This window comes from Microcaecilia unicolor, chromosome 2, assembly GCF_901765095.1.
Source record: "Microcaecilia unicolor chromosome 2, aMicUni1.1, whole genome shotgun sequence".
NCBI classification, from domain to species: domain Eukaryota; kingdom Metazoa; phylum Chordata; class Amphibia; order Gymnophiona; family Siphonopidae; genus Microcaecilia; species Microcaecilia unicolor.
This window is the reverse complement of record NC_044032.1, coordinates 649,963,306-649,973,733: the sequence shown is the minus strand read 5'-3', so window position 1 is coordinate 649,973,733 and position 10,428 is coordinate 649,963,306. Positions and strand designations below refer to the sequence as shown.

The 10,428-nt window shown below is 43.2% G+C and overlaps 1 long non-coding RNA gene across 1 annotated transcript; it reads right to left on the bottom strand.

Moving 5' to 3' along the window:
* Positions 1-1,013: 1,013 nt before the first annotated feature.
* On the bottom strand, positions 1,014-8,529 carry LOC115461724. Its single transcript, XR_003940747.1, has 3 exons — positions 8,491-8,529; positions 8,249-8,362; positions 1,014-1,045 (listed from the first exon to the last, which is right to left on the bottom strand). It is a non-coding gene; the product is annotated as an uncharacterized LOC115461724 (long non-coding RNA).
* Between the last annotated feature and the right edge of the window lie 1,899 nt (positions 8,530-10,428).

Below are 10,428 nucleotides of genomic sequence, written 5' to 3'. Positions count from 1 at the left end.
AGGTTATTGATACAATTGTTCGTAGTATTTCCCAAAACACGCCGCTATCTCAGTATCCGAGCGTACCCATCCCCCCTCTTGAGGCTCGCAACTGCAATATCCTCGGTCGCCCCTTTCTTTTTTTTATTAGTCGTGAAACAAGGCTCCGCCTTATTCCCATGTTGGAACAGTTTATATCAATAATACAATTGGGATTTTCTCGCTCTTTGATGGGGCAGCTCATTCAATTCTTTCTGAGAAGTCAGAAGGGCTTTCCTAGCCTCCACTGACCACTTGACCCCATATTGGAGACGTTGCTTTCGGACCATCTTTTCCAACCGGAGAATTTCCTTATCTCTCGCTTTCCGAATACGGGCTCTATAAGAGATTATCTCCCCCCGCATCACTGCTTTTGCCGTTTCCCAAAAACAACCATATTGGTGGGCATGAGCTCTATTATGAAACGCAAAATCCTCCCATCTTTCCCAGAGAAAAATGCCAAAACCTGCATCTCAGTAGTGCTATATGTTAACGAGGAAATTGAGTGAAACAGAGTAAAAATTCAGCAGGAAACAGATTGCAAAGTGGATATAGAGAAGTCAGAAAGAGTGAGAGATATAGGGAAGATTATAAAAATTAACAAAGGATGAGAGACAATAGATACTAAAGAAAAAGAGAAGAGGCAGAGCGACATGGGATAGGGTGAGGGAGAATAAGAGAAAGAAGAAATGAAAAAAAAAAAGGAGAACACAAATGAAAGAAGAAAAGTAAAAATATGAAAAATAGAACAAACACATTATCTGCACAACAAGAGTTAGAAGTCAGAGGCTGTGATTATAACACCTCGTTCTCACCATCCCTGGTCCACAGGAGGGAATCTTTCTTATAGGAAAAGTTTGTATCACCTCATTACTAGCTTTAATCGTAGCTTCATCACATGCTTCAGGCAGTTCCTCACAACTGTCTGTTGTGGTCAGATTTCCTGTTTCCTCAGATCCCTGAGGCTCAGTTCTGAATCCTTTTTGCTCAAATTGGATTAAAATGTCAGGCCTGACATTGTAGAAACCTATTATAAGAATAAGACAGCAAAATATGTTCGTTTTAAGTTACCACAGAATTATTCACAGGCACCTCCACTGGTACAGAATTAAAATAAAGAGGGGTACTGCTGTACTGATCATCATCAAAAATGTGTTCTACAAATATCCCGATATTTTCATGCTGTGGTGAGCAACTCCTTTCTCAACAGCTACAAACAGATGTGTTATACACACTAATACTGCATAAATATAATGGAAATGTCTGTCATCACGAGTTTTGTTGGTGATTCGATTATTAGGCATGTAGATAGCTGGGTGGCTGGTGGACGTGAGGATCGCCTGCTCACTTGCCTGCCTGGTGCGAAAGGTGACGGATCTCACGCATCACCTAGATAGGATTTTAGATAGTGCTGGGGAGGAGCCAGCTGTCTTGGTACATGTGGGTACCAATGACATAGGAAAATGTGGGAGAGAGGTTCTGGAAGCCAAATTTAGGCTCTTAGGTAGAAAGCTCAAATCCAGAATCTCTAGGGTAGCATTTCTGAAGTGCTACTCGTTCCACGTGCAGGGCCCAAGAGACAGAGCTCCGGAGTCTCAATGTGTGGATCAGATGATGGTGCAGGGAGGAGGGTTTTAGATTTGTTAGGAACTGGGCAACATTCTGGGGAAAGGGGAGCCTATTCCGAAAGGATGGACTCCACCTTCACCGGGGTGGGACCAGGCTGCTGGAATCAGCATTTAAAAAGGATATAGAGCAGCTTTTAAACAAGAAACTGGGGGAAAGCCGACAGTTTCTCAAAAGCGCATAGTTCGGGATAAGGTATCTTTCAAAGACATCACCAAAACAGGGAAGATAGGGTATCCTGATAGTGAGGTTGCAAAAAAGACCATAGTAGATCAGGTGTCCTTAAATAAAAATCAGACAAAAGATTGCAAATTAATACTGTCAAGTACTGAGCATGATGTAAATAGGAACAACAAACATAATTTGAAATGTCTATATGCGAATGCCAGAAGCCTAAGAAATAAGACGGGAGAGTTAGAATATATTGCACTAAATGAAAAATTAGATATAATAGGAATCTCTGAGGCTTGGTGGAAGGAGGATAAACAATGGGACACTGTCATACCGAGGTACAAATTATATCGTAGCGATTGGGTGTATTGAATTGGTGGAGGGGTAGCACTGTATGTTAAGGAGGGCCTTGAATCAAATAGATTGAAAATTCTGCAGGAAACAAAATACATCTTGGAATCCCTATGAATTGAAATTCCATGTGTAAAGGGAAAAAGGATAGCGATAGGAGTGTACTACCGTCCGCCTGGCCAGGATGAACAGACGGATGTAGCAATGTTATCGGAAATTAGGGAAGCTAACAAGCTGGACAACACAATAATAATGGGTGATTTCAATTACCCCAATATTGACTGGGCAAATGTAACATCAGGGCATGCTAGGGCGGTAAAATTCCTTGATGAAATCAAGGACTGCTTTATGGAGCAGCTGGTATAGGAGCCGACAAGAGGAAAAATTCTAGACCTAGTCCTTAGTGGAGCGCATGATCTGGTGCGGGAGGTAATGGTGATGGGGCCACTTGATAACAGTGAACATAATATGATCAGGTTTGATATTAGCCTTGGAGTAAGTATAAACAGGAAATCCAAAACGTTAGCGTTTAACTTTCAAAAAGGAGACTATGATAAAATGAGAAGAGTGAAAAAAAAAAATTTAGAGGAGCGGCTGCGAGAGTCAAAAATTTACATCAGACGTGGATGCTGCTCAAAGATAAATGATAAAAACAAACAGGAGGTAAAAACCCTCACGAAACCGTGAGATATGGAGAAAAAAGTGAGGAAGTTGAATGAGGATACCAAATATATTAATTCACATAAAAAAATGACGAAATTTTCATAAAAATGACCCGACACGGCCGTGTTTCGGCCCAAAAGGCCTGCCTCAGGGGTCTTTAAAACCTCGGAGAGTGTGGCTTGAAATATGTGCTCCAAGGTGAATGATAAAACAAAATTTTCTTGGGTCTCCTCTCTTCTAAAAAAGTTTTTTTTAAGTTTTAGAAAAAGGAAGTACGAAACAGGCTCGTTAAACTCCTCTGCCAAACGACGTGTGCAAACTGTAAAATGTTTGCACACGTCGTTTGGCAGAGGAGTTTAACGAGCCTGTTTCGTTCTTCCTTTTTCTAAAACTTAAAAAAAACTTTTTTAGAAGAGAGGAGACCCAAGAGAATTTTGTTTTATCATTCACCTTGGAGCACATATTTCAAGCCACACTCTCCGAGGTTTTAAAGACCCCTGAGGCAGGCCTTTTGGGCCGAAACACGGCAGTGTCGGGTCATTTTTATGAAAATTTCGTCATTTTTTATGTGAATAAACATATTTGGTATCCTCATTCAACTTCCTCACTTTTTTCTCCATAGCTCAAAGATAAATACCATCCTCGAAGCCCAGATCAAATATATTCCACGTTTTAAAAATGGAGGATGGAAGAACAAACGACAGCTGGCATGGTTAAAAACTGAAGTATAGGAAGCTATTAGAGCTAAAAGAAAATCCTTCAGAAAATGGAAGAAGGAACCGACTGAAAATAATAAGAAACAACATAAGGAATGTCAAGTCAAATGCAAAGCGCTGATAAGGAAGGCAAAGAGGAACTTTGAAAAAAACATTGCGCTGGGAGGCAAAAAACACATACACACACAAATTTTTTTTTACGTATAATAAAAAGCAAGAAGCCAACAAAAGAATCAGTTGGACCTCTAGATGACCGAGGGGTAAAAGGGGCGATCAGGGAAGACAAAGCCATAGTGGAGAGATTAAATTAATTCTTTGCTTCGGTCTACACCGAGGAAGATTTGGGAGAGTTACCGTGCCAGAAATAGTATTCAAAGCTGATGAGTCGGAGAAACTGAATGAAACCTCTATAAACCTGCAGGATGTAATGGGGCAATTTGACAAACTGAAGAGTAGCAAATCTCCTGGACCAGATGGTATTCATCCCAGAGCACTGACAGAATTGAAAATGAACTGGCGGAACTACTGTTAGTAATATGTAATTTCTCTTTAAAATTGAGCTCTTGTTTACACTCAGATGTTTATGTTATGTTATGAGTTTGTGGGATGTTTTCTTGTTGTGGAATCATCAATAAAAATGTTATAACATAAAATTGAGTGTGGTACCAGAAGATTGGAGGGTAGCCCATGTAACGCCGATATTTAAAAAAGGTTCCAGAGGAGATCTGGGAAATTATAGACCAGTGAGCCTAATGTCAGTGTCAGGCAAAATGGTAGAGACTATTATAAAGGACAAAATTACAGAGCATATTCAAATGCATGGATTAATAAGACAAAGCCAACATGGATTTAGTGAAGGGAAATCTTGCCTCACCAATCTATTACATTTCTTTGAAGGGGTGAACAAACATGTAGATAAAGGGGAGCCGGTTGATATTGTGTATCTGGATTTTCAAAAGGCGTTTGACAAAATACCTCATGAAAGACTCCAGAGGAAAATGGAGAGTCATGGGATAGGAGGAAGAGTCCTATTGTGGATTAAAAACTGGTTAAAGGATAGAAAACAGAGAGTAAGGTTAAATGGTCAGTATTCTCAATGGAGAAGGGCAGATAGTGGGGTTCCCCAGGGGTCTGTGCTGGGACCACTGCTTTTTAACATATTCATAAATGATCTAGAGATGAGAGTAACAAGTGAGGTAATTAAATTTGATAATGACACAAAGTTATTCAAAGTTGTTAAATCGCCAGAGGATTGTGAAAAATTCCAAGAGGACCTTACGAGACTGGGAGACTGGGCGTCTAAATGGCAGATAACGTTTAATGTGAGCAAGTGCAAAGTGATGCATGTGGGAAAGAGGAACCCGAGCATTAGCTACATAATGTAAGGTTCCACGTTAGGAGTCACCAAGAAAGGGATCTAGGTGTCGTCGTTAATGATACGTTGGAACCTTCTGCTCAGTGTGCTGCTGCGGCTAAGAAAGCAAAAAGAATGTTAGGTATTATTAGGAAAGGAATGGAAAACAAAAGTGAGGACATTATAATGCCTTTGTATCGCTCCATGGTGCGACTCCATTCTCTTCTGTTCTACAGTTAACCTGTTCGACAATTAATGTTAACTCCCTAATCTCTAATTGGTCTGTCTTGAACAGACTGTAAGCTCTGATGAGCAGGGACTGTCTCTTCATGTTCAAGTGTACAGTGCTGTGTACGTCTAGTAACCCTATAGAAATGATACGTAGTAGTACTAGTAGTAATAGCAATGCTGCTCAGTCACACACCCCAGCAGTATCTGCTTTACAGAGAGGATAAGGTAAAATTAGTTCTTACCCGATAATATAATTTTCTTTCCATTAGTCCCAACAGATCAATCCAGAGACTTGTGGGTTATGTCCCTCTACCAGCAGGTGGAGATAGAGAGAACTTCAGAGGTTTACTATATGTGGTCATGTGCAGTCGCCTTAACTTCAGTATTGTCGATACCAAAGCAGTGGAAGAAGAAGTCCTCTCCTGCCTGCATAAAGCCCATGTAAGATCCTCAACCGCTCCTGCGGGAGGGTAGCAGACGGTTTCCTATATGTTTAGATTTGTTTTGTTTTGCCTTTTTTTTTTAAGCCAAAAATCAAATGACGGAATCTGAAGAAACTAGAAGAAAACACTCAACCCAGAACAACAAAGGGCGGGCCTCTGGATTTATCTGTTGGGACTAATGGAAAGAAAATTATCAGGTAAGAACTAATTTTACCTTCCATAGCGTCCCACAGATCAAACAAGAGACTTGTGGGATGTACCAAAGCAGTCCTCAAGTGGGGCGGGGTACTACAACCTCAGCAGACTGGAGCAGTAATCCACAGGCTGCGGCTACATGCGCTGCCATATCAAATCAGGAATGCCTAGCGCTGCCACGCCAAGCCTGCAAAGCCTGGCAAGGGAAGGACAGCAGATCAAGTGGGCGATCTGCAAAAGCCATCCACGGAAAGACAGAGGACCAAGTGGCCGAACTGCAAAGCCAGACAGGACACGGAAAAAGAAGTCAACTGCGCTCTGGAAGAAAGCGCTGCCACCCACAATCGGAGAGACTCTCCCATACAGAGGCCAGCTGAAGAAATTGCCTCTCTCAGCCAACAGCCACTGCAGCACTTGAAGCCAGATTCCCTTTCTTGAGACCAGCCAGACGACAACATGAGGGTATGCCGGGAGGCCTTTCTGCTGAGCAGATCAGGAATCTGATGATCCTCCTGCAGTGTGGGTGTTTCGTAAGGAGTCACCACCTTCCTAAGGATCTCCAGGTTCTGAATATGTCTGCTTCTGATCCTGCCACCACTACAGCTGCCAAACTTAAAACGGTGCGCACTAGAAGACCGCTACAGTCTTTAGCAGTGCATAAGGCAATGTAGGAAGTCACTTCTGCTCAGTGGGTCATCCAAGGCACTGCCCCACTATGCAGAGACGTAGCAAGGTGGGGTGCAAGGGGAGCAGCTACTCCTCTAAAAGGATTTTGAATAAAATGGCACTTATGCGAAACGGCTCTTCAGCTTCACACTGACGCCTATTCTACAAAAGGTCTGCTCCTCCTGACATCAAAACCGCTATGCCCACATCTGCCGATCTAAAAATGGTGAGACTTCTTATGCTACCTTCCTATGGTCCTGAGCAAAACAAGAAGCAAAGAGTTGACCAACGGAACTCGCTGGTCACTTCCAAATAGTATAGGAGTATATGGTGAACATCCAAGAAACGGGAAGAGAAAAAGGTGGAAAGGGATGGAAGGCAGAAACCACCGTATGCAGAAAAGACAGTACTGTGTGCCCGTCACCAGAAGAAATCCAGAGGATCTCAAACGGATGAAGTTGGGAGTTCCGAGAACCTATCTGGACTGGATTGCGAAAGAAAACTAGGCTGCCCAGGACGATAGCCCTGGAGTCGTAAAGATAAGGGAGAGCCTGACCCAACCGGAAAGAACTTGTAGACGTCCTCAGGAAGACGTATGCAGAAAAGACAGTACTGTGCGCCCGTCACCAGAAGAAATCCAGAGGATCTCAAACGGATGAAGTTGGGAGTTCCGAGAACCTATCTGGACTGGATTGCGAAAGAAAACTAGGCTGCCCAGGACGATAGCCCTGGAGTCGTAAAGATAAGGGAGAGCCTGACCCAACCAAAAAGAACTTGTAGACGTCCTCAGGAAGACGCTGAGTCTATAAGTCGCCCAGGTCTTATTGTAAATCACGTCGCCCCTGGAAAGCTGTGGAAGACTCAAAGCTGTGGGAGACCCGAGGACTTCCACAGGAGTCTGCAAACCTCCCCAGGCCTACATATAATACTGCCTGAATCGCAAGCAGATCAGACCCCAGGGGAGCGCAGGGGCTTCAGCATTGCCATGTGGAGTGGCAAGGAGGATGGAGCCATCAAGCGTGCACGCACATCCAAGAAAACAACTGCCCTACGCCCACCAAAATGAGCTGGGACGAAAGGAGCACACTGCTGCACGGAGTTGGGCTGTACAGTGGAACTCCAGCACGGGAAACTGCAGCAGCACAGTGGCTCCCACACTGGGAACCGCTTTTGCTCTGCCCACTGGCGCAGGTAGGATAATGACTGCTCACCCCCTTGGGAATCGCTGTCACATGCCAAGTTGGTCCTCACACCATTCAGTCGGTACTGCAAGCCGGAATGAGCTTGCCGTGCTGGACAAATCTCAGACTGAGGAGATTTTTTTTAAACAGTGCTCAAAGGGCATTTATTTATTTATTTAAAGGCAGGAGAGGACGCCGGAGCAGAAGAAACCTCAGACTCCTTTTAAAGTCAGGACAGTGAGAATCACAAACCCCAGTCAGGCAGAGAAGAGGGGTTGAAAGGGGAGGAAGGGAGGGACCTGGCACCACCAGGTGTGCACCCAAGTCCCAGGACACCTCAGACCCCAGAAGCTCAACTAGACTCAGGGGACCAGGCCAGGAGCTATCAATCCAGAGCTGCACAGATATGACAATCCACTTGCTAGATAGAAAGAATACTGAAGTTAAGGCGACTGCACATGACCACATATAGTAAACCTCTCTATCTCCACCTGCTGGTAGAGGGACATAACCCACAAGTTTCTGGATTGATCTGTGGGACGCTATGGAATGGCTTCTTATCCCACCAGCTCTGAATTCCTAAATAATCCCGGCTGATTTTATTAAGATATGCAGGAGGAATTTTATACTTACTTGTTACAGGAGGGTAAGTCTGTTCAGACGTCTCTGATTTAGGAGGATCCATCAAGGGGAGATCTTCCTCTTGTTTAACACCGAGTGAGATCACAGACGTTACAACTGGAAGGTCTGTTAAGAGAAAATACATTAGAAGGAGTCATCAAAGATACGATAATACTAAATTAGGAAATGGACTATAAATCTCTAAATGCCTGGAGACTTTGATCTGAAAATTCAAACCCAAAACATTTACTTACTCTTAATGAGATCATCTGGGTTTTCTTTTTCCTCCCACTCAAAATGTTGAGTGAAATATTTCTCATCTTCGTTCTTAATCTTGAATATGACATCAGGATTAACAATTGAATAACCTGTAAGTAAGCAGGAAAACAGCATTTAAATAAAAATGTATAAGCCCTGGGGAGGTTCCATCTGTTTCCTGTTGTGAACAAGCAGTGCATGAAAGTGTGTGTGTGTACATACAGGACTAAGTTCTGTATATGGAGCCAAAAACATGATGCTGATAAAAATTGGAGCTAAGCTCTACTCTATTCAGAGTTAGGCTCTGTTGATAGAATAGTGTTTTGCGCCGGGATCTGCGACCAATTTTGGGTGTAAGGATTTACGCCCACTGAAACATGGTTTACATTCTTACACAGAAGTTGTAGTTCTCAGGAAGATGGGTCAAAATTTTGTTGTACAGAAAAGGGAGACAGACTGCAGCTGGTCTTGTATGAAGCCTCCAGTTTAAGGTAAACATTTTATCTTTTGCAACAGAAGTCAGGTTTCAATTTCAGGTACTCAAACAATACACTCCTTTATGTTTCACTATCCAGGTAACAAATTGTTAAAAAGCAGGAAAAAAGCCTCAAAAGCGGGTAGACCACTCCTTCGTTGGACTTCAACTTAGGGAGTATCTACTTAATCATCATGGGCTAAAAAAAACCTCCTTTTCAGGTACCCACTGGACCTGGTACCTGGGATTTTTCCAGCTCTGATAAAATAACAGCACCCATTCCATTAATGTGCCTGTGTGGTAGATGATCACAAACAGACATATTTACCTTGTGAGATGAGGATGTCATGAACCTCCTTGATGACCTTCTTGTACAGCTCCTTCTGCCATTCTCCCAGAATGTCCCAGTCCACTTCCAAGAAATAAGCAGCGACATCCTTGAACAAGGCCTGGAACAACAGACAAGACACCGTCAGTCACAGTTTCATTATACTGTTTACCTTGTTGGGTAGACTGGACAGCATACTGCAACCCCCACAACAAAACCAGCCTGCCCAGTCTAAACCCACAACGAGTATGGAGAAAATTAAAAGACGAACACACACTCAATGCATGGAAACAGACACAAAGAAAATATAAATACGCAATAAGACAAACCAAGAGGACATACTATAAAACTAAAATAGGGCCAGACTACAAAGACACGAAGAAACTATACCAACTTGTGAACAAGCTACTAGACACCACAGCGGTCACTGCTACCAATACAGACCCCCTGGGCTGCAGACAAACTCGCTAAATACGTCAATGAAAAAATTATAAACCTATGCAAAACGCTACCCCAGGTCAATACTGATACCGATAACTTCATTAATAGCTTGGATCCAAACCCTGGAGAACACTCAGCCGACCGAATTTGGTCAAACTTCACACTCCTCACCATCGAAAGTCACCCAGGCGATCAAAAGGTTCTCCAGCACCCACTGCAAACTGGACTCCTGCCCCAGATACCTACTAAAATCTGCCCCGGACCGCTTCTTAACAGATCTCACATCCCACCTAAACTACCTGCTCCAACAAGGTCTTTTCCCAGAGGAACATAGTAACATCCTACTCACCCCAATCCCCAAAAGACACCAAAATAAATTAACCAAACTTACCAACTACCGCCAAGTTGCATCTATTTCTCTGGCAGTCAAGCAGATGGAGAGCATGGTGACCAAACAGATCACTGACTACATGGACAAGTTCTCAATACTACATGAATCACAATCGGGATTCCGCCCCTTCCATAGTACCGAAACTGTGCTAGTCACTCTCCTGGCCAAATTCAAGCAAGAAATAGCCACAGGTAAAAGCATACTCCTCCTCCAATTCGACATGTCGAGCGCATTCGACATGGTCAACCACAATATACTACTAAAACTCTTCGACTACTTCGGGATTGCTGGAAATATAC